This window comes from Acomys russatus, chromosome 25 (assembly GCF_903995435.1).
Source record: "Acomys russatus chromosome 25, mAcoRus1.1, whole genome shotgun sequence".
Classification (NCBI taxonomy): Eukaryota; Metazoa; Chordata; class Mammalia; order Rodentia; family Muridae; genus Acomys; species Acomys russatus.
The window spans coordinates 39066590-39088472 of record NC_067161.1 but is presented as its reverse complement, the minus strand read 5'-3'; the positions used below and the strand labels follow the sequence as shown (position 1 = coordinate 39088472).

General features: G+C 46.6%; 1 pseudogene; it reads right to left on the bottom strand.

Moving 5' to 3' along the window:
* Positions 1-4298: 4298 nt before the first annotated feature.
* Positions 4299-4843, bottom strand: LOC127207917 (60S ribosomal protein L26-like; annotated as a pseudogene).
* Between the last annotated feature and the right edge of the window lie 17040 nt (positions 4844-21883).

The window sequence follows — 21883 nt, the reverse complement described above, 5'->3', positions numbered from 1 at the left end:
TCCGCACGCCTGCTGTCCGCACAGGTGCTGTCCAGACTGTTATTGTCCACAAGGCTGTTGTCCGCACGCCTGCTGTCCGCACTGTTGTTGTCTGCACTGCTGTTGTCCCCACAGGTGCTGTCCAGACTGTTATTGTCCACAAGGCTGTTGTCCGCACGCCTACTGTCCGCACTGTTGTTGTCCGCAAGGCTGTTATCCGCACAGCAGCTGTCTGCACTTCTGTTGTCCGCACAGCTGTTGTCCACACTGCTGTTGTCCGCACAGCTGTTGTCCGCACAGCTGCTGTCCGCACAGCTGTTGTCCGCACTGCTGTTGTCCGCACGCCTGCTGTCCGCACAGGTGCTGTCCAGACTGTTATTGTCCACAAGGCTGTTGTCCGCACGCCTGCTGTCCGCACTGTTGTTGTCCGCACTGCTGTTGTCCGCACAGGTGCTGTCCAGACTGTTATTGTCCGCAAGGCTGTTGTCCGCACGCCTGCTGTCCGCACAGTTGTTGTCCGCACAGCTGTTGTCCGCACTGCTGTTGTCCGCACGCCTGCTGTCCGCACAGCTGTTGTCCGCACTGCTGTTGTCCGCACGCCTGCTGTCTGCACAGGTGCTGTCCAGACTGTTATTGTCCACAAGGCTGTTGTCCGCACGCCTGTTGTCCGCACTGTTGTTGTCCGCAAGGCTGTTATCCGCACACCTGCTGTCTGCACTGCTGTTGTCCGCACAGCTGTTGTCCGCACTGCTGTTGTCCGCACGCCTCCTGTCCGCACAGGTGCTGTCCAGACTGTTATTGTCCACAAGGCTGTTGTCCGCACGCCTGCTGTCCGCACTGTTGTTGTCTGCACTGCTGTTGTCCCCACAGGTGCTGTCCAGACTGTTATTGCCCACAAGGCTGTTGTCCGCACGCCTGCTGTCCGCACTGTTGTTGTCCGCAAGGCTGTTATCCGCACAGCAGCTGTCTGCACTGCTGTTGTCCGCACAGCTGTTGTCCACACTGCTGTTGTCCGCACACCTGTTGTCCGCACAGCTGCTGTCCTCACTGCTGTTGTCCGCACGCCTGCTGTCCGCACAGGTGCTGTCCACACTGTTATTGTCCACAAGGCTGTTGTCCGCACGCCTGCTGTCCGCACTGTTGCTGTCCGCAAGGCTGTTATCCGCACACCTGTTGTCCGCACTGTTGTTGTCCGCAAGGCTGTTATCCGCACAGCAGCTGTCTGCACTGCTGTTGTCCGCACAGATGTTGTCCGCACAGCTGCTGTCCGCACAGCTGTTGTGCGCACTGCTGTTTTCCGCACGCCTGCTGTCCGCACAGGTGCTGTCCAGACTGTTATTGTCCACAAGGCTGTTGTCCGCACGCCTGCTGTCCGCACTGTTGTTGTCCGCAAGGCTGTTGTCCGCACACCTGTTGTCCGCACTGTTGTTGTCCGCAAGGCTGTTATCCGCACAGCAGCTGTCTGCACTGCTGTTGTCCGCACAGCTGTTGTCCGCACTGCTGTTGTCCGCACGCCTCCTGTCCGCACAGGTGCTGTCCAGACTGTTATTGTCCGCAAGGCTGTTGTCCGCACGCCTGCTGTCCGCACTGTTGTTGTCCGCAAGGCTGTTGTCCGCACGCCTGCTGTCCGCACTGTTGTTGTCCGCAAGGCTGTTATCCGCACAGCAGCTGTCTGCACTGCTGTTGTCCGCACAGCTGTTGTCCACACTGCTGTTGTCCGCACACCTGTTGTCCGCACAGCTGCTGTCCTCACTGCTGTTGTCCACACGCCTGCTGTCCGCACAGGTGCTGTCCACACTGTTATTGTCCGCACAGCTGTTGTCCGCACGCCTGCTGTCCGCACAGGTGCTGTCCAGACTGTTATTGTCCGCACGGCTGTTGTCCGCACGCCTGCTGTCCGCACAGGTGCTGTCCAGACTGTTATTGTCCACAAGGCTGTTGTCCGCACGCCTGCTGTCCGCACTGTTGTTGTCCGCACAGCTGCTGTCCGCACAGCTGTTGTCCGCACTGCTGTTGTCCGCACTGCTGTTGTCCGCACGCCTGCTGTCCGCACAGGTGCTGTCCAGACTGTTATTGTCCACAAGGCTGTTGTCCGCACGCCTGCTGTCCGCACTGTTGTTGTCTGCACTGCTGTTGTCCCCACAGGTGCTGTCCAGACTGTTATTGCCCACAAGGCTGTTGTCCGCACGCCTGCTGTCCGCACTGTTGTTGTCCGCAAGGCTGTTATCCGCACAGCAGCTGTCTGCACTGCTGTTGTCCGCACAGCTGTTGTCCACACTGCTGTTGTCCGCACACCTGTTGTCCGCACAGCTGCTGTCCTCACTGCTGTTGTCCACACGCCTGCTGTCCGCACAGGTGCTGTCCACACTGTTATTGTCCACAAGGCTGTTGTCCGTACGCCTGCTGTCCGCACTGTTGTTGTCCGCAAGGCTGTTGTCCGCACGCCTGTTGTCCGCACTGTTGTTGTCCGCAAGGCTGTTATCCGCACAGCAGCTGTCTGCACTGCTGTTGTCCGCACACCTGTTGTCCGCACAGCTGCTGTCCGCACAGCTGTTGTCCGCACTGCTGTTGTCCGCACGCCTGCTGTCCGCACTGTTGTTGTCCGCACACCTGTTGTCCGCACAGCTGCTGTCCGCACTGCTGTTGTCCGCACGCCTGCTGTCCGCACAGGTGCTGTCCAGACTGTTATTGTCCACAAGGCTGTTGTCCGCACGCCTGTTGTCCGCACTGTTGTTGTCCGCAAGGCTGTTATCCGCACAGCAGCTGTCTGCACTGCTGTTGTCCGCACTGCTGTTGTCCGCACTGCTGTTGTCCGCACGCCTCCTGTCCGCACAGGTGCTGTCCAGACTGTTATTGTCCACAAGGCTGTTGTCCACACGCCTGCTGTCCGCACTGTTGTTGTCCGCACTGCTGTTGTCCCCACAGGTGCTGTCCAGACTGTTATTGTCCACAAGGCTGTTGTCCGCACGCCTGCTGTCCGCACTGTTGTTGTCCGCAAGGCTGTTATCCGCACAGCAGCTGTCTGCACTGCTGTTGTCCGCACAGCTGTTGTCCGCACTGCTGTTGTCCGCACACCTGTTGTCCGCACAGCTGCTGTCCTCACTGCTGTTGTCCACACGCCTGCTGTCCACACAGGTGCTGTCCAGACTGTTATTGTCCACAAGGCTGTTGTCCGCACGCCTGCTGTCCGCACACCTGCTGTCCGCACTGTTGTTGTCCGCAAGGCTGTTATCCGCACAGCAGCTGTCTGCACTGCTGTTGTCCGCACAGCTGTTGTCCACACTGCTGTTGTCCGCACACCTGTTGTCCGCACAGCTGCTGTCCTCACTGCTGTTGTCCGCACGCCTGCTGTCCGCACAGGTGCTGTCCAGACTGTTATTGTCCACAAGGCTGTTGTCCGCACGCCTGCTGTCCGCACTGTTGTTGTCCGCATTGCTGTTGTCCCCACAGGTGCTGTCCAGACTGTTATTGTCCACAAGGCTGTTATCCGCACAGCAGCTGTCTGCACTGCTGTTGTCCGCACAGCTGTTGTCCGCACTGCTGTTGTCCGCACGCCTGCTGTCCGCACAGGTGCTGTCCAGACTGTTATTGTCCACAAGGCTGTTGTCCGCACGCCTGCTGTCCGCACTGTTGTTGTCCGCACTGCTGTTGTCCCCACAGGTGATGTCCAGACTGTTATTGTCCACAAGGCTGTTATCCGCACAGCAGCTGTCCGCACAGCTGTTGTCCGCACATCTGTTGTCCGCACTGCTGTTGTCCGCACGCCTGCTGTCCGCACAGGTGCTGTCCAGACTATTATTGTCCACAAGGCTGTTATGTATGTAAGCAGGGCTCTGAGTCCTGGCTGCTTGGATCAGCACTCCAAGACCCACACGATTTCAAAGAACATTCACGACTATGACGCCGGTCTCTCTGCTGTCCCAGGGAAAAAGGAAACGGTGCGCCATCAGTTGACAGTGAGCACGCTGGAAACTACAGGTTCAGTTCAGCTTATGACAGTGAGTAGCTGCCTCAAGAAGCAACGGATAATGATGGGGAGCGACCATGTTATCAAGCTTGGTAGCAATGACCTTTACCCACTGAGCTGTCTCACTAGTCTGATTTTGTTTTTGTTTTTTCCCAAGACAGGGTCTCTCTGTGTAGCCCTGGTTGTTCTGGACTCACTCTGTAGACCAGGCTGGCCTCAACCTCACAGAAATCTGCCTGCCTCTGCTTCCCGAGTGCTGGTGTGCACCACCACCGCCCGGCATACTAGCCTGATTTTAATCTTTTAAGTTTGTTGAGTGTGTGTGTGTGTGTGTGTGTGTGTGTGTGTATCTACTTAAACAGTCTTTAATGAGAGCTGTGCATGAGAGGCCTCTGCTCCTGCATCTTCTCGATCGTTTCCTCCTTGTATTTGCCCTTCTCCTTTCCTACTTGTCGGGACTTGGCTTTCCTTTCCAGGATCTTCTTCTGGTCTTTGTCCAGCTTTAGCCTGGTGATGACCACCTTGCTGGGGTGGATGCCCACATGGACAGTTGTGCCGTTAGCCTTTTCTCGCTGCACTCGTTCAATGTAGATGACGTATTTTTTTCCTGTATACTTGGACCACTTTGCCAATCTGCTGGCCTTTGTAGTGTCCTCGGACAACCTGCACTTTGTCGTCCTTCCAGATGGCCAAGGACCGGACATTGTACTTCTGTCTCAGCTCTTTGGAAAGAGGGGAAGACATGATCTTCCTCCAAATGTGAGAAGGGGCATTGAAATGGCGTTTGCGGTTCTTGCTCCAGTCAGAAGTCACGAAGGGGTTGACCTTCGTGTTGGCGGCTGCAGTCCAGTGATGGCCGCAAGAGGAAAGAGCTGCCTCTTTTGTTATATGTCCCATGAACACTTGAAAAAATATATTCTGTTGTTGGGTTGAAAGTTTGGTAAATATTGATTTGATTCTGTTAAAGAATATGCTATTATTTTATATTTTATTTTTTGCCTAGATGTTCCATTGATTTCTGTGAGGGGGCAGCTGAAGTATCCAGTATAATTGTGGATATATGTATTAACTTATATATTTATCATTTCTTTCTTTCTCTACTTGTGTGCATTCAAATTTGTGTGTGGTCTGTGGATGCACAATTGTGTGTGCTGTTGAGGTTAAAGGTCAACCCTGGCTATCACTCTTCAGGAGCTGTTATTTACTTTTTTATTTGTTTTTTTACTTTATATGTAGGATATTTGCCTGCATGTCTGTGTGCACACCATTGGTGTGTCTGGTGCCAGCGGAGGCCAGAAAAGGTCATCAGATCTCCTGGAACTGTAGCTAATGGGCAGTTGTGTGCTTCCATGTGGACGCTAAAAACTGAACTTCCCCCCCTCCCCAAGAATGGCAAGTTCTCTTAACCAATGAACCATTTTTCCAGCCTCAAAGAATCCTTTTTAAAGCTAGGGTCTCTCACGAGGACCTGGAGCTTGCTGATTAGGGTTGGCTGTTGGGCCAATGACACCCAGGGATCTACAGTTCTCCGTCTCCTTGGGGCTGGGATTATAAGCAGGAGCCTCGACGCCATCACTTTACTTGGCTACCGAGGACTGAGTTTAAGTCCTTAGGCAAACTCCTGGCCCAGAGAGCTCCTCAGTCTTCTGTTTTACGTTTGATGCACATCCTCTGTTGCTGTGTTGTTCAGTAGATACACATTTAGAATGACTGTTCTCAGTACAGGTGCCCTTTTATCATTGAATAATGTCTTTTCTGTTTCTAGTAATTTTTTACCCTATAGTCTTTTGGTTTCTGCCAGCCAACATTCTTAACGTTGGAAGTGAGCTTTCTGAAGACCGTCAGTCTGTCTCTTAATTGATATAATTAAAGAATTATACATTAACATAGAATTCATATGTTTAACTATGTTTAACACAACTGCTTATACATTGGTAGTTTTAATCTTCCTTTTATTTTTGGTTTTCTTTTTATACCTTCTATCATGATTTTTCTGTTTTCTTCGTTCTAGCGACTAGTGGGTTTACTATACACTTTTAAAAGAACCAAACACACACACACACACACACACACACACACACACACACACACACAAAACAACAACAACAACAAAACAAAAACCCAAAAAACAAAAACAAAAACAAAACAAAAAAACAGAGCAATTTAGATTTAGATAAGAAATGTCTGGAGCTGGGCGTGGTAGTGCTTGTCTTTAATTCCAGCGCTCAGGAGGGAGAGGCAAGCGTGGCTATGAGTTCGAGGCGGTTTGAACTGTGATGACGGTGAACAGCAGCAGCCCGCAGCAGCCAGGTGAGCTCCAGCGCTGACTGCACCCGTTCTTCCGGGAAAGAGGGGGCGTGGTCCTTCTTTCCCCAGTGTTACAGCTGAGAATAAACAGCCTGTCCGAGTAGATGATGTTCCCTGGTTTAATTCAAGTGAAAAGGGGATTTAAAAACCTTGGGCTGCGGGGAGGGGCTTTGAGGATGAGTGCATTTGATTGGCTGGGGCTAGGATGATGGCGGTGGGTGTTCTTTTTCCAATGGAGAAGGATTACAGGTGACAATTTACATGACTGACCACCTTTAGCCACCTTGGGGTTGTGTCACTGCCCCTGGGGTAGGTACGGAAACAAGGAGAGAGATTTGTCTCATACCTTCGTTCTCAGGATGAGATTTTTAAATCTCAAGTTTGAGATTTCTAAGGTTTGAATATACTCTGTCTTGCTAGTCCCACGCCAGTTCTCCTGGAGGCACCGCCCACCAGCTGCACAATTGAGCACTCTTCTTAGGGGTTAGGAAGGGAACAGATACTTATTGGGTAGGCTTTTAGAGCGACTTAAAATTTTTCACTTAATCCTCACAAGTGCTTTGGAAATGGACATGTGGGCATATGTGTACATGTGCGCACCCATATATGTGGAGGCCAGAGATTAAAGGCACGTGTCTTCTTGGTCATTTACTACCTTGTTTTCTTGAGACCAGATTTCTCAGTGAACCCAGAGCTAACTCACTGGCTAGAGAGGCTTCTTGGGAGCTTCAGGGATGAGCCTGGCTCCCTCCCAGCCCTGTGCTGAGGTTTCAGGCAAGCTACCTGGGGCCAGGCCTTTTATGTTGGAATTGAGACTGCAAACTCCTTCACTGACTGATCTATAGCCCCACCCCCACTATTACCCAATTATTTTGAGTACAGGAATCAACTTGGGTTCCAACAGGTGGTCCTCATGTGTTTTGAGGATATCGCCTGGAATGCCACTCAAAAGGACCTATCTCCAAGATTCTTCAGGATGTTTAATCTCATCCTGGTTTAGGGAGGGCTTGAGAACTTTCAAAACAAATGCCCCCCCCCCTAAGCAATTTGAAACGTGAGGTGAAACTGGGAATGCCCTACAAGAAAATCTGAGGGCACGGCACGTAAACCATCAAGTGCCTGAAGTTCTAATGAGAAGGTGGAAGTGTGGAGGGGGTGGGGTGGGGCAGGGTGAGGTGTCAGGTATAGCTTGCAAGTGCATCAACTTGGTTTCTTCTTTTAGAGTCTAGGGTGAATCTTTTCTCGGACTCACTCAATCCCCAAGTCTTCTGCTTAGTATTCTGCATAGAGAGTTCCTGTCCTGGGTAGCAGTAACAGAAGGCTTTCCTAAAATGAAGGGCTGTGGACATCTCCCTCCACTGGGCAGTCCTCTTGTCATGCAAATGAGGGCAGTCACGCAATGTGCCCCCTGGGTTGGAGGTGAGGCCTAGGGGTGGCAGCTTAGGGTTTAAGTGGCAGGGAACTGAGACTCTTCTGTTTGGGCCAGGCTTACATTGGCAACTGCTTCCCTTGCCAGTCTCTTTGAAATGGCTTTCCCTTCACAAAGATTGTATTTCAGATAAAAATCAAGAACATAATTCTCTAAAAGAGTCAGACTATTCGGCAACATTTGTACCTGATCCCACAGTGGCCATAGCCAGCTAGAAGGAGCACAGTGGTGTCCTGGTCCTGTTTAGAACATTGACTGTCTCAACAGTCCAGCAAACCAATTACACATTGCAATTGTATAACTGTGTGAAGTTGTTTTTTTCTCCCCCTTTCCTTTTTTGTCCAGGGTTTCTCTGTGTAGCTCTGGCTGTCCTGGAAGTCACTCTGTAGACCAGGCTGGCCTCGAACTCGGAGATCTACCCGCCTCTGCTTTCCAAGTGCTAGGATTAAAGGCATGTGCCACCATGCCTTGGCTTTCTTTCTTTCTTTCTTTCTTTTTTTAAACAATAAATTTATTGAAATGAAGAAGAAAGTTAGCTGTCTGTGCTGGAGCTAATTTACAGCTGAGGGTACCATGGAGAAAGAAGATTGACAACAACAAAGAGGCTGCTGCTGCTGCCGCGGAAGGAGACGGAAGCCTGGCTGGCACCAGCTGGCAATATCCAGAGGTAAGTGGCGATCACCTGGGAAAATATAAAATCTCCTGATCACCGGGAAGATGTTAAAATCTCTTCTGGCCTTGGAAACTTAACCTTTTCATATGACCAAGACTCACATTAGTGACTTTTTTTTAAAAAAGAAAAATATGCACGCCTTTAATCCCAGCACTCAGGAGGCAGAGGCAGGTGGATCGCTGTGAGTTCAAGGCCAGCCTGGTCTACAAAGTGAGGCCAGGACAGCCAAGAGGACACACAGAAACCCTGTCTCAAAAAACCAAAAAGAAAAGAAAAGAAAAGAAAAATATACATGCGTGTGTGTGTGTGTGTGTGTGTGTGTGTGTGTGTGTGTGTGTGTGTGTGTGTGTGTGTGTGTCTAAAGTTGAACTCCTGGGTAGTTAATATCAAGGTTCTGCATGCCACATCCTTTCCGAGAAGAGATCCTTCATGGACACAAACGACCCTCTGCAACTGGAGGACCTCAGCTTGGTGACCTGCAGTCTAAACTTCAGAAGCAAATCTGAACCTAGACAAATACCTTGACTGGATCTTTAAGGGAGCCTTTCCTCACAGCTTGTGGTGACTGGGATGAGGCCAGACATATGCCCCATCAACTGAGCTACATCCCCAGCGCCAGCTACTGAGATTTCAGGAACTGGTTGAGCATAGTTGAATAGTTGGGGGCGGGGAGAGAATTAAATAATACATTAATTCTGTAGAAATAAATTCAAATGAATCTGTTCACGACTTTCATGGCTATTTTCTTCTTTGGGGATTCGCTCTTCTCTGCAAAGTGGGCAGGTGCTGGTAGAATGATGAAATGACCACAAGAGGGCACCAAAGACAAAATGATGTTTACTTACTCAACTGGAGCGGTGAACTAGGTCATAAAAGGAAGAACTCAGAAGAGCGCAGAGAAGAAAGGGTGAACTCGCCAACAGAAGGTTAGGGATTCGTTTATAGTCTTGCTAAAGGTGTTAAAATGACAGAAGAGAACATAGTCTACTCACTACTTAACTAAAGAGAACACAGGCTATCCACTATTTAACTGGAGAGAACACAGGCTATCCACTATTTAACTGGAGAGAACACAGTCTACTCACTATTTAACTGGAGTCTGATTTAAGAGATCTTAGAAAAGAACTTAAAAACTTGTATTCTGGGCCTGGCGTGGTGGCGCACGCCTTTAACCCCAGCACTCAGGATGTAGACGCAGGTGGATTGCTGTGAGTTCCAGGCCAGCCTGGTCTAAAATGCAAGTGCAGGATAGCCAAGGCTACACAGAGAAACCCTGTGTCGAAAAACCAAAACCAAAACCAAAACCAAAACCAACCAACCAACCCAAAAAACCTGTGTTCTGGAAGACCCTTGTGGTTTTGCCACCAGATACCGCAAGCCTTGGTGGGTAACCAGGCCCCTTCTCTTGACACTGTCTTTCTTCGGCTTCGACTGAAGACAAGCCCTGCAGGTTCCCATCCTAAGCGGGCAGGACATTTCCTCTCCTGGCCGCTCCTTAGGCAAAGATGAAGCCTGATTTCCATAGCCACAAAATATCCTGGAGCCACGAAGGGCAATAGCTATTTTTTGCTTCTCTAATGGATGACAGTAGCAGCCAGCATGTCCGTGTTTGTTTGGGCAAAGCTGGCAGTGCCAGGAGGTGAGAGAGCTTCCAGTCTCCTGACTTTAAGACTTTAGAAAGATTTACAGCAGGTTACCCCACTCACCATTTTCAAGTGGTCCGTGTGAGGCTGGAGACTGTCCAGTTTGGCACTTCCTCAGGTGACTCTGTCTACTCCGTCCTTAGCTTCCTTGCTCTGCTTCCTGCACCATCTTGAGAGGAGCACGCCTCCGCGCCCCACTCATCTCCACGCCAGCCTTTCCAAGCCCTAGGCAGCGAGACATCCCGCACCCACCACTGACGTGGCCCCAGCAAACGTCTCTGCCCCAGGACCTTCATGCCTACTACTCTGTCAGCCCAGCACCTCAAACCCAGCACATTCCCAAACAAGCTCATCATCCTTGTCGCCACGGCCCCAGACCCCATCTCCGTCATGGACTTCAGCTACCAGCAGGACCAAACACACAAACATAGAGTTAAAAAAAAGTCACTGCAGGCACACAAACAAGCTCTTTCATTTCTCCTGTGGCCTCTTTCTGGGCTTCTCACCTTTAAATAATGATGTTCTAAATGGGGGGGATAAGGGAACAATGAAAATTATCCATACAAATTATCTTGTTAGCCATTATATTGTGCAATGTCAATTTTTTGTTTGTTTGTTTGTTTGTTTCGAGACAGGGTTTCTCTGTGTAGCTTTGGCTGTCCTGGACTCGATTTGTAGACCAGGCTGGCCTCGAACTCACAGAGATCCGCCTGCCTCTGCCTCCCAGTGCTGGGATTAAAGGCATGCACCACCATGCCCAGCACAATGTCAAGTTTAAAGGCAAGTATTAAAACATTGGTATGCAAAATCACCAAAATTACACGTGTGTGTGTGTGTGTGTGTGTGTGTGTGTGTGTGTGTGTGTGTGTACACGTGTGCTGATAAGCCATCTTCACTCTCTTTCTTTCTTTTGGTTTTTTGAGACAGGGTTTCTCTGTGTAAAAGCCCTGGCTGTCCTGGACTTGCTTTGTAGACCAGGCTGGCCTCAAACTCAGAGATCTGCCTGTCTCTGCTGGGATTAAAGGCATGTGCCACCACGCCCAGCTGCCATCTTTTCATTCTTTGTTTCACCTTAATCCTGCTTAGCATGTTATGAAACACAGTCAGAGGTTCTGGGGAGTAGAGGGCAGACATGTTTGGAGAGCCATTATTCTATCATCACAGGTACCCGAGTGTGTCAGGGGCCTTGAGACGACTTTGGATTTTTAGCCATGGATCTAAGCTCACTAATCTTGGGTTTGTTTTTTTGTTTTTGTTTGTTTGTTTGTTTGTTTGTTTCGAGACAGGGTCTCTCTGTGTAGCCTTAGCTGTCCTAGACTTGCTTTGTAGATCAGGCTGGCCTTGAACTCACAACACTCAGCCTGCCTCTGCCTCTACCTCCCGAGTGCTAGAATTAAAGGCCTGCCCCACCACGCCTGGCTTTTGGATAAATTTTTAAGGGACCACAGGAGCATGCAGAATGTTGCTGAACATCTCACAACTACTGAAAATGGTCATTCAGTAGCTGCCAAAAGCCAAAGAAGCCAAAAAAACCCACAACCTGCAGACTCTGAGCTCTTATTAACATGGGTGGGCAGCAGGGATCCTTACAAAGTCATTAGTGAGTAAGTGAGACTAAGGCCTATGATTACACTTAAATGGTATGGAGGAGACTGTAGGCTACAGACACAAATGCAGACAGGCGAGGGGATAAACCAGGCCTTGTGATTACCGAAGCTTGTCTGTTAATGTTTTATAGAACAGTTTTTCAGTTATAAACATAATACACATTCATTATAAAGAACATACACACCCATATATATTTAATACATATGTCTACATTATACAACAACAAAACATATGTTTATACATATATATATCAGAGGTCCAACAGATGTGTGTAGACTGAAGTCAGGTGGCAGCTAAGGGGAACTAACCCATTATTTTAATTTACAATGACATCCTTAACAAACTCCTAATGGGGGAGTTGCATCTGTATTTCTTTTCTAGGTTTCTTATATAAACACAATGCTTGTATGAATTTTATATATTCCTCTTTATGACACTTGACTATTTTCCCAGGGGAAATTTCTAGAAGTATAATTTCTGGGGAGGAGACAATGTGGTTCTCTTTTTGAGACTATGTGGTGTGGTGTGTGTGTGTGTGTGTGTGTGTGTGTGTGTGTGTGTGTGTGTGTGTGTGTGTGTGTGTGTGTGTGAAGGTTATGCCAAGTTGCTTTTTTCCGTGTGGATACAATTATATGTTGAATATATTTTCTGTTACATGCATTTCTACATCTAGACTTTGCCTATGAGAGACGACATGTGGTGTTTGTCTTTCCAAGACTGGCTTATTTCATTTAACACAGTAACCCTTCACTTATGTCCATTTCCCCAACTGACATGATTTCATTCTTCCATAAGTTGAATAAACTATTGTGTGTACAACATTAGAAAAGAAATCTGTCTTTTGATAGACACCTGGGCTTGTTTCATAATTAATCTGCCGTGAACACGGATGTACAAGTCTCTGCGATGTGGCTTACATGTTCCCTGGAGTGGTGTAGCTGGGTCACACAGAATTTTCATCTTCAGTTTTTTTTCTTTTCTTTTTTTCTTTCTTTCTTTCAGCTTCAAATTGAGGGGTTTTTTTTAAGATTTATTTATTTATTATTTATACAGTATTCTGCCCACATGGCAGACGAGGGCATCAGATCTAATTATAGTTGGTTCTGAGCCACCATGTGGTTGCTGGGAATTGAACTCAGGACCTCTTGAAGAACAGACAGTGCTCTTAACCTCTGAGCCATCTCTCCAGCCCTGAGGGTTTTTTTTTTTAACTAGCAGCACTAATTTACATTTCTACCAGCACAAAGATTCTTCCCTCCCTAAATCCTTGTCTATCTGTCTGTCTGTTCTTCTCTTTCTCTCTGTCTCTTTTTTAAAAGATTTATTTAGCTAGACATGGTTCTACACGCCTTTAATCCCAGCACTCAGTAGGCAGAGGCAGACACATGTTTGTGAGTTCCAGGACAGTCTGGTTTACATAGGGAGTTCTAGGGCACAGGGCTGGCTACAAAAATTTATTCATTTCTATTTACTTAGTATGTGGAGTGTGTGTGTGTGTGTGTGTGTGTGTACCATGTATGTACAGTGCCTGACAAAGCCAGAGGTGTCTGATCCCCTGAAACAGTCACAGATGGTTGTGAGGTGCTAAGGATAAACTGGGTCCTCTGCAAGAACAGCAGGTGTTCTTAACCACTGAGCCTTCCCTGTCAATGTTTCTGTCAGCTGTGTTCCTGTTGATAGCCATTCTGACTGGAGTGAGATGGCTCCTGGTAGCGTTTTGATTTGGTTTTCTCATATATCTATTGGTCATTTCAAGATTTGTTTGTTTGTTTGTTTTTCAAGACTGGGTTTCTTGGTGTAGCCCTGGCTGTCCTGGACTTGCTTTGTAGACCAGGCTGACCTTGAACTCACAGAGATATGCCTGCTTCTGCCTCTGGAGTGCTGGGTATTAAAGGTGTGCACCACCATGCCCAGTCTGAAGATTTTTTTTAAAGCTTCAAGATTCTTTTGTATGTATGTTTGTTTTTGTTTTTCAAGACAGGGTCTCTCTGTGTAGCCTTGACTATCCTGGACTCGCTTTGTAGAGCAGGCTAGCCTCGAACTCACAGTGATCTGCCTGCCTCTGCCTCCCAAGTGCTGGGATTAAAGGCGTGCACCACCACCACCCGACCAGCTTCAAGATTCTAAACCTTTGGGAAAATGTAAGTCAAAGCTACACTTGAGGATTTAAATTTCTTCTTCTTTCAACCATGGGTTTAGCTCATTTGTCCCCTCATTATTATGATTTTATTATTGCAGTTTACGATGATTTGCTCCACTTGAGGCTGTCTCTTCAGTCTGGTGACTGTCCCCTTCGCTGTCCAGAAGCTTCGTAATTTCACGCAATCCCACTGTCAGTTCTTGGACTGTTTTCTAGTTAGTGGAGTCCTTTTCAGAGTTCCTGATTATGCTTATACTTCGGAAACCCTAATTCTTACACTAAGGCCTTTCTCTTTCCTTCCCTTCCTTTATTCCTTCCCTCTGTCTCTCCTTCCTTCCTTTCCTTCTTTTTGAGACAAGGTCTTGCTATGTAGACCAGGCTTGAGCCTTTGTTCCATTTTCTACTGAGTTTTGTAGGGGGCAAGAGACAGGAATTTGGTTTCACTTGGTTTTTGTTGTTGTTGTTGTTTTGTTTTGTTTTTAATTAATTTTTTATTGTCTGCATTGGTGTTTTGCCAGTAAGTATGTCTGTGTGAGGGTGTCAGGTCTTGGAGTTAACAAACAGCTGTAGGCTACCATATAGGTGCTGGGAATTGAACCCGGGTCCTCTGGAAGAGCAGTTGGTGTTCTTAACCGCTGAGCCATTTCTCCAGGCCCTGTTTTGCTCTTCCAACCCAAACTACATTCTTCTTCTGGATGTGGTAACCCATCTTCACAGAACCATTAATAAAGAAAGAGTTATTTCTACAATGTCCTTTTTTGACATCTTTGGAAAAAACTTGGAAGATGTAACCACACATTATTTTTTGCCCTCTGTTGTTGTTTTTTTTTTTAAGATTTATTTATTTATTATGTATACAATGCTGTGCCTGCATTAGGCCTGCAGGCCAGAAGAGAGCACCAGATCTCATTATAGATGGCTGTGAGCCACCATGTGGTAGCTGGGAATTGAACTCAGAACCTCTGGAAGAGCAGACAGTGCCTTTAACCACTGAGCCATCTCTCCAGACCTGGTCCTCTTGTTCTATGCACTGATCTGCTTGCCTGTGCTGGCACCAGGCTGGTTTTGTAATTGAGTCTCTAAAGTGTAGTTTTAGGTCTGATGTAATTTCTGCAGCATTTAACTCTCTGCTTAGGGTTGCTTTTGTTATTTGGAGTCTTTCCTGTTTCCGTGTACATTTTAGGATTGTTTTCATTTCTTTGCAGAACGTCCTTGGGATTTTGATGGGTTTTGCACGGAATCTGCTGCTTGCTTTTGATAATATAGTCCGTTTCCTTGACATTAATTTTGCCAGTCTATCAGTATAGAGGGTCTCTCCATCCTCTAGTGTCTTCTCCAACTTCTTTCTTTATGTTTTATTTCAAAGTTTCACTGTAGCGGTCTTTCACTTCTTGGCTTGGTTTCTTCCTAGGTTGGGAATGGAATTTTTCCAGATTTCTTTCTCAATATGTTCTTTGTTAGACTATATATAAGCTTTGGTTTTTGGAACTTGATCCAGTTGCTTTACTGGGAGTGTAAGTGCTAAAGGTTCTCTGATGGAAACTTTAGGATCTTTTAAGTTCACAATCATTGTCTGAGAAAAGAGAAAATTTGACTTCCTTCTTATTTGTGTCTTTTTTCATTTTTAAATTTTGCCTTATTTTCCTGGCTAAAATACCTAGCATTACATTGAATAAAATGGGGAGAAGGGTCACCCTTGACCCACTGTTTGGAAAGGATTTATTTATGTATTTATCTGTCTTTTTTTTAATTAATAGAGATGGAGTTTCACTATGTAACCCTGGTCAGCCTCGTAGAGGTCAGCTGCCTTTGCCTCCCAATGCTTGGGATTAAAGGGGTGTACCATTATGCTCAATTAAAAGAATTATTTTTATTAATGTGTATGTGTGTATGTTTATGTAAGTATATGCCACATGTGTGCAGTTGCTGAAGTGGCATCACATCCCTTGGAGCTGGAGTTATAGCAGGTTGTGAGCTGAAAGAGAGAAAACTCAAGTCCTCTGAAAAAGCAGCAAGTGCTCTTAGCCACTGAGCCATCTTTCATGTCTCTTTGTCTTTCTCTCTCTCTCTCTCTCTCTCTCTCTCTCTCTCCTTGGTTTTTCAAGACAGGGTTTCTCTGTGTAGCCTTGGCTGTTCTGGACTGGCTTTGTAGACCAAGCTGGCCTCGATCTCACAGCAATCCGCCTGCCTCTGCCTCCCGAGTGCTAGGATTAAAAGCATGCATCACCACGCCCGGCTGTCTCATTCTTAATATTAGAGAAACTGCTTTCAGGTTTTATACATTTAGTATAATGTTATTTATAATGTTGCCTATAGGTTATTGTCTAATATGCCTTTCATTGTACTGAGATGAGATACATTGTTTTTATTTCCAGGTTTTTTTTTTTCAGGGAGTTTATCTTGAAGGGATGCTGCATTTTTCATAAGCTTTTTCTGCCATCTGTTGGGATGATCATGTGATTTCCATGCCTGAGGACTTAGATATTACATAATGTATTGATTTGTGTATGTCAAATCAGCCTTGCAAATCTGGAATGCAGTCTAATGGATCACAGTATTCGATCTTCTTAATGTGTCATCAAATTTAGTTTGTTGTTGCAAGTATTTTGTTGAGAAATTTCACATTGATGTTCATCAGGGAAATTGGTCTGTCAATTCCCTTTCTGATGTGGTTATTGAGTCTGTATTTGGGCTTGAGGTCAGGGTAATAGTGACTTCAGACACTGAACTTGGACATGTTTGTATTCTCTGTAGTTTATGACATCTTTCAAGGAGCACTGGTGCTAGCTCTTCTTTACAGGTCTGTCATGGCCTTTTTGTTTTGTTTTGTTGGGTTTTTTTTTCCAAGATAAGGTTTCTCTATGTAGCCCTCACTGTCCTGGAACTCGCTCTGTAGACCAGACTGGCCTCGAATTCACAAAGACCCACCTGTCTCTGCCTCTTGAGTGCTGGGACTAAAGGTGTGCGCCACCATCTGACCTGACTTATGGCCCGCAATAGACCAGGCTTATGGTCTGTAATCTGTAATTCTGATGAGCTGTAAGTATCTAAGAATTTATCCACATTTCAAAAAGTGTTCTCTAATGATCCTCTGGATTTTTTTTTTTTTTTTGGTATATGTTGTGATTTTTTTAAATCTTTGCAATTATACTGTACAGAATCAAGGGCAGTTGTGCTCATCAAGTGTACAGTGCTCACTGAACACATGTTCCTCCATCCCTGTCATCTGCCCTTTCTCCCCTGACTAGTCCCCCTTGCCCCACCCCCAGACAATTTTGCTTCTACTTTCTTGTCATCTTCACATATATGATTTTATATATCTACATAACCCACACATTAGAAAAAAAGGCATGGCTTGTTTTTCTGAGATGGATTTGTAAAATGTGTCCATCTCCAGTTGCCTTCACTTTCCTGGGACACAGAACTCCACCCTTCCTTATGAAAGAAAACTTCCCGTGTGCATGAGCACGCACCATGCTTTCTGTATCCGCTCCTGTGTTGGTGAATACCCATATCAACTCTAATTTTATTAATTATGGCTCTGTCTTTTGATTAGTTTAGTTAAAGGCTTCTCTATCTTGACCCACTCCCACCCCAGAGAGAACAAGTTCCTTGTTTTTTATACACACACCCCCACACACACATACACACACTGTCCTTTCAGTCTATTTCATTAATTTCAGTTCTAATCTTTATTTCTTTCCAACTAATGATATTCAGCTTGTTCTTCCTACCTTCTTAAACCCTCAAGGCATCACTGAGTTATTTATCTGAAATCCCATTTATTACTGGATGTACTCACAGCTATGAACTTTCCTCTTAGAACCACAGAGGTTCTAGCACTTTATCCTCTGGTTTTCATTTATTCTAAGAACGTTCTAAGACTGTTTCCTGATTTCGTCACTGACCAAAGTTCGCCACCATCATTATGTGTATGGTTTCTCTGGCTGTTGACTTCCAGTTTCATTCCACTATGACTTGATAAAAGATAAAATGTATTATTTTGATTCTTTTTCCTTTCTTCCTTTTCTTGCATGTGTGGTGTGCATGATTGCACTATGCACACCCCTGTGTTTGTGGGTCATGCCGTGAGTCATCCACCATCCTCTTCCACTGAGGCGGGGCCCCTCACTCAAGCCCAGAGCTCACGGAGAGAGCTAACCTTACTAACCAAGTTGTTTTGGAGCTCCCCCTGCAGGTGGGCAACCATACCCATCCACCATTTACCTGGATTCTAAGAGGTCCAAACTGGGGTCCGTATGCTTGTGCAGCAAGCACTTTAGCCACCAAGCCGTCTCCCCAAGCCCTGTCTTGTATTTGCCAAGGCTTGCTTTGTGTCCTGAAATACAATGTATTTTAGAGAGAATTCCACAGACAGCTGAGAGAACTCATATTCCACAGCTGTTGGAAGGAATATTCTGTAGATGTTAGGTAAGTCCATTTGATCTATGATATATCTTACCTCCTAAGGTTCTTGGTTGATCATCTATCTATCTATCTATCTATCTATCTATCCACCCATCCATCTATCAACCTGTCTATCATCTATTGATGAATGTGGCATATTGATGGCACCCACTATTATTGTATTTGGGTCCATCTTTCCTTTCTGTCCAGTGTATGCTTTATGAAGTCCAGTGTGCCGGTATCTGGTTTGTATATATTTGCAATTGCTGCACCTTTTAATGGATTGTTCCCTGCATAGTGTGCAGTGGGCTCTCTACCTTTAGGACAGGTTGCCCACATGTCTACTCTCGCTTGCTATACTGACTTCCATTCTATGCCGCCTCCATGTCCTTCTGTCAGTGAGCTATGTTTAGTGGAGACAGCGGGTGCTTGGATCTTGTTTTTAGTCTCACCAGCTAGTCTGCATCTTTTAATTGGATAATTAGGACTACATTTAGAGCTATTGTTGAGATCCTGTAATTTTCCTGGTGGTTTTTCTGGTTGGGTAGACAATTATTGGTGTACATTCATTTGGATGAAGTCTTGCTAGGGGGTGCTACATGACCTGGTAGCTCACTGTGGAGCCACATGTGCCTCGAACCCATAGCAATCCTCCTGTTTTCACCTCCTGAGATCTGGGGTGACCGGGCCAGTTGCCACATCCAGTTCTCCTTGATACTTTCTGATGCTCTCTTTCTCTTTGTCTCTTCAGTGGAGCATGAGAGAAGGGTTGAGCTGTGGTATGGGCAGCTGGAGATGGACCTGCCCACCCCTTCTGTGGTTCAGTCTTCTTGGAATTCTATAATTGACAGTCATGAGGATAATGAGAGTGAATTTTTTTTATATAAAAAAGGCCCTTTGGGGCTGGGGTTTAGCTCAGTGGCAGAATATTTGTCTAGTGTGTACAAGGCCTTGGGCTTGAACCCAGGTCACCACCAAGGCCCCTGACACACTCAGGTACCTGTGATGATAGAATAATGGCTCTCCAAACATGTCTGCACTCTAATCCCCAGAACCTATGACTGTGTTTCATAACATGCTAAGCAGGATTAAGGTGACACAAAGAATGAGAAGATGGCAGCTGGGCGTGGTGGCACATGCCTTTAATCCCAGCAGAGGCAGGCAGATCTCTGAGTTTGAGGCCAGCCTAGTCTACAAAGCGAGTCCAGGACAGCCAGGGCTTTTACACAGAGAAACCCTGTCTCAAAAAACCAAAAGAAAGAAAGAAAGAGAAAATGGCTTATCAGCAGACCTTACAGACACGGTGTTCAGAGGCATGGGTTGGACCAGTTGTAATCACAGGGTCCTCCCTCAGGGCAGCTGGCATGGTGGTGTAACAGTGACTCAGCCCCATACAGCTGGCTTTGCGGGTGGAGAATGAGCCAAGTACAAGCCTAATGTTGGAGGGGAATGCAAGGCAAGGAAGCAGGCTGTGTCCTAGGGTCTCCAAAAAGAATGCAGCCTGCAGACACTCTCTGACTCCAGCCTGCCCTTGGACTTCTGATGGATAAATTGTCAAAGGTTTTTAATCCCCTTTCTTTTAAGCTACAGAATTCATGCCCATTGGTTACGTCACCTGTATGAACCAGATACAATCTCCAGCAAGACTACTCTGTGAGCTATTCCTGGGGAGATGTGAATGGACCTTTATTTACTCACTCCAACAACACATCAAAGTAACAATATTGCCAGCATCCAAGCAGAGAGTTTATTGGGGTTATTAACAGGGGTATGGGTGAGGGGTTAGTTACAAGAGTTCAGACAACTGGAAGACAGTTGCGTCATCACTGAAAGACCCGACTACTCAGCATAGGTGACTACTCACGGACTCTGGTGCTCTCTTTAGGACACGAAGGCAGCTCAACAGGTGGGAGAGTCTTCACTCTACAGCAATCGTCCTGAGGAAAGGGAGACATGCGTGTCATAACCTTCAGGGACTTCCTGAGACTTGTGGTTATTCACTTCTCAAGGATCAGCGGGTCTCTCTTTAGAACTCCCCTAGACTTGAGGAGCTCCTTTCTGAGGTGGAATGCTTCAGTTTTGAGGAAATTGCTACACAACAAAGCCACAGGTATTTTATTTATTTATTTTGTATACAGTGCTCTGCCTGCATGACAGGAGAGGGCATTAGATCCACATTATCGATGGTTGTGAGCCACCATGTGGTTGCTGGGAACTGAATTCAGGACATCCTGAAGAGCAGCACTATTAACCTCGAAGCCATCTCTCCAGGCTGCCATGATCACTTTCATGCCTAAACCCAGTCTTGTCCAAGAACTAACTCTCTTTAAATTAGTCTTGCAACTAACGCCGACAAAAATCTTTCCACTCCTTCTGCCCCCACTGGAGGGGCAATGCCTGGTTTAAAAAAATAAAAAAATAAAATAAATTAAAAAGTCCTACCTTGTCTCTGCTTTTACCAGAGCTCATTCTTTACATAGTTGATAAGAAAGGAGGAACCAGCTCCCTTCCTAGCCTTAGCCCCCAGAGCTTTGGCTCCGACACAGCATGGCAGCTCAGTTTATTTTTATTTATTTATTTTAATTTATTATTATTATTATTATTATTATTATTATTATTATTATTATTATTATTTGGTTTTTTGAGACAGGATTTCTCTCTGTAGCCTTGGCTGTCCTGGACCAACTTTGTAGACCAGGCTGGCCTCGAGTCCACAATGATCCGCCTGCCTCTGCCTCCTCAGTGCTGGGGTTAAAGGTGAACATCACCACCACCACCCGGCTCGACAGCTCAGTTCAAAGGGAAGCAAAAGAGCCCACCTCAATCCTGCTGCACACGGCAGTGGTGATTACACCTGGCCTGTGGTTATGGTCTGCTTTTGGAACGCACAATTTTCCTCATGCAAGGCAAGGCTGTCTGTGTGAAGGCTGCAGACTACAACCTCTCTTAAGGAATGTTGTGCCACCATAGCCGTCAGAGATCTGGCTGAGAATAATATTCCAGTTTGCGCCAACTTGAAGACTATTCCGGTTACCTGAAATTAGCAAGGAGACCGAGGGTAGGAGTAGACAGAAGGCATGCTTGAAGTACTGCTATTGCTATGGCAAGCCTGATAATTGAGTGTGTGTCCACTATAGAAATGCTACCACCTGTGACCCATCCTAATGGGAACGCCTGAGCCAGTCCTTGCCTCTGAGGGTAATTAACCTCTGACCTCTGAGAAGAGAGAATGACTGTTGATCTGGCAGCAAGGGACTCATTACTTTCTGGGCTCCTTCAGGGGATCTTCCTGCTCTATTGAAAGCTTTACCTCAATACCCAACTCAGGTATTGAGTATAAAGTGCAGCCACCTTAGGAAAGATTGCTCTCGGGCACTGGGATGGATGAGGGATTGGGGGGGGGTCTAGTTTCCATGTCAACAGGATGCATTTATTTAGTTTTAAAAATGCCTCGCTTCCCACAAGCCCCATCCTGGCCTCTTGCCAGGTGCTGGCCCTTGCAAATGTGTGGGGCTGTGGAGCTCAGCTTGGCTTTCTGGGAATGGGGAGTGTTGGCAGGGCCAGAGGGAGCCATACAACAAGACTTCATTAACCTACACCTCTGGGGATCCTCCCTGGGGCTTTTATGTGGAACTTTTAAATTGGTGTTTACGTCCTACAATAATGAAGGTAGTCAACAGTCCACTGGGAACTTACAATGAGAGGAATGTACTTTCTAAATAGCAACTAA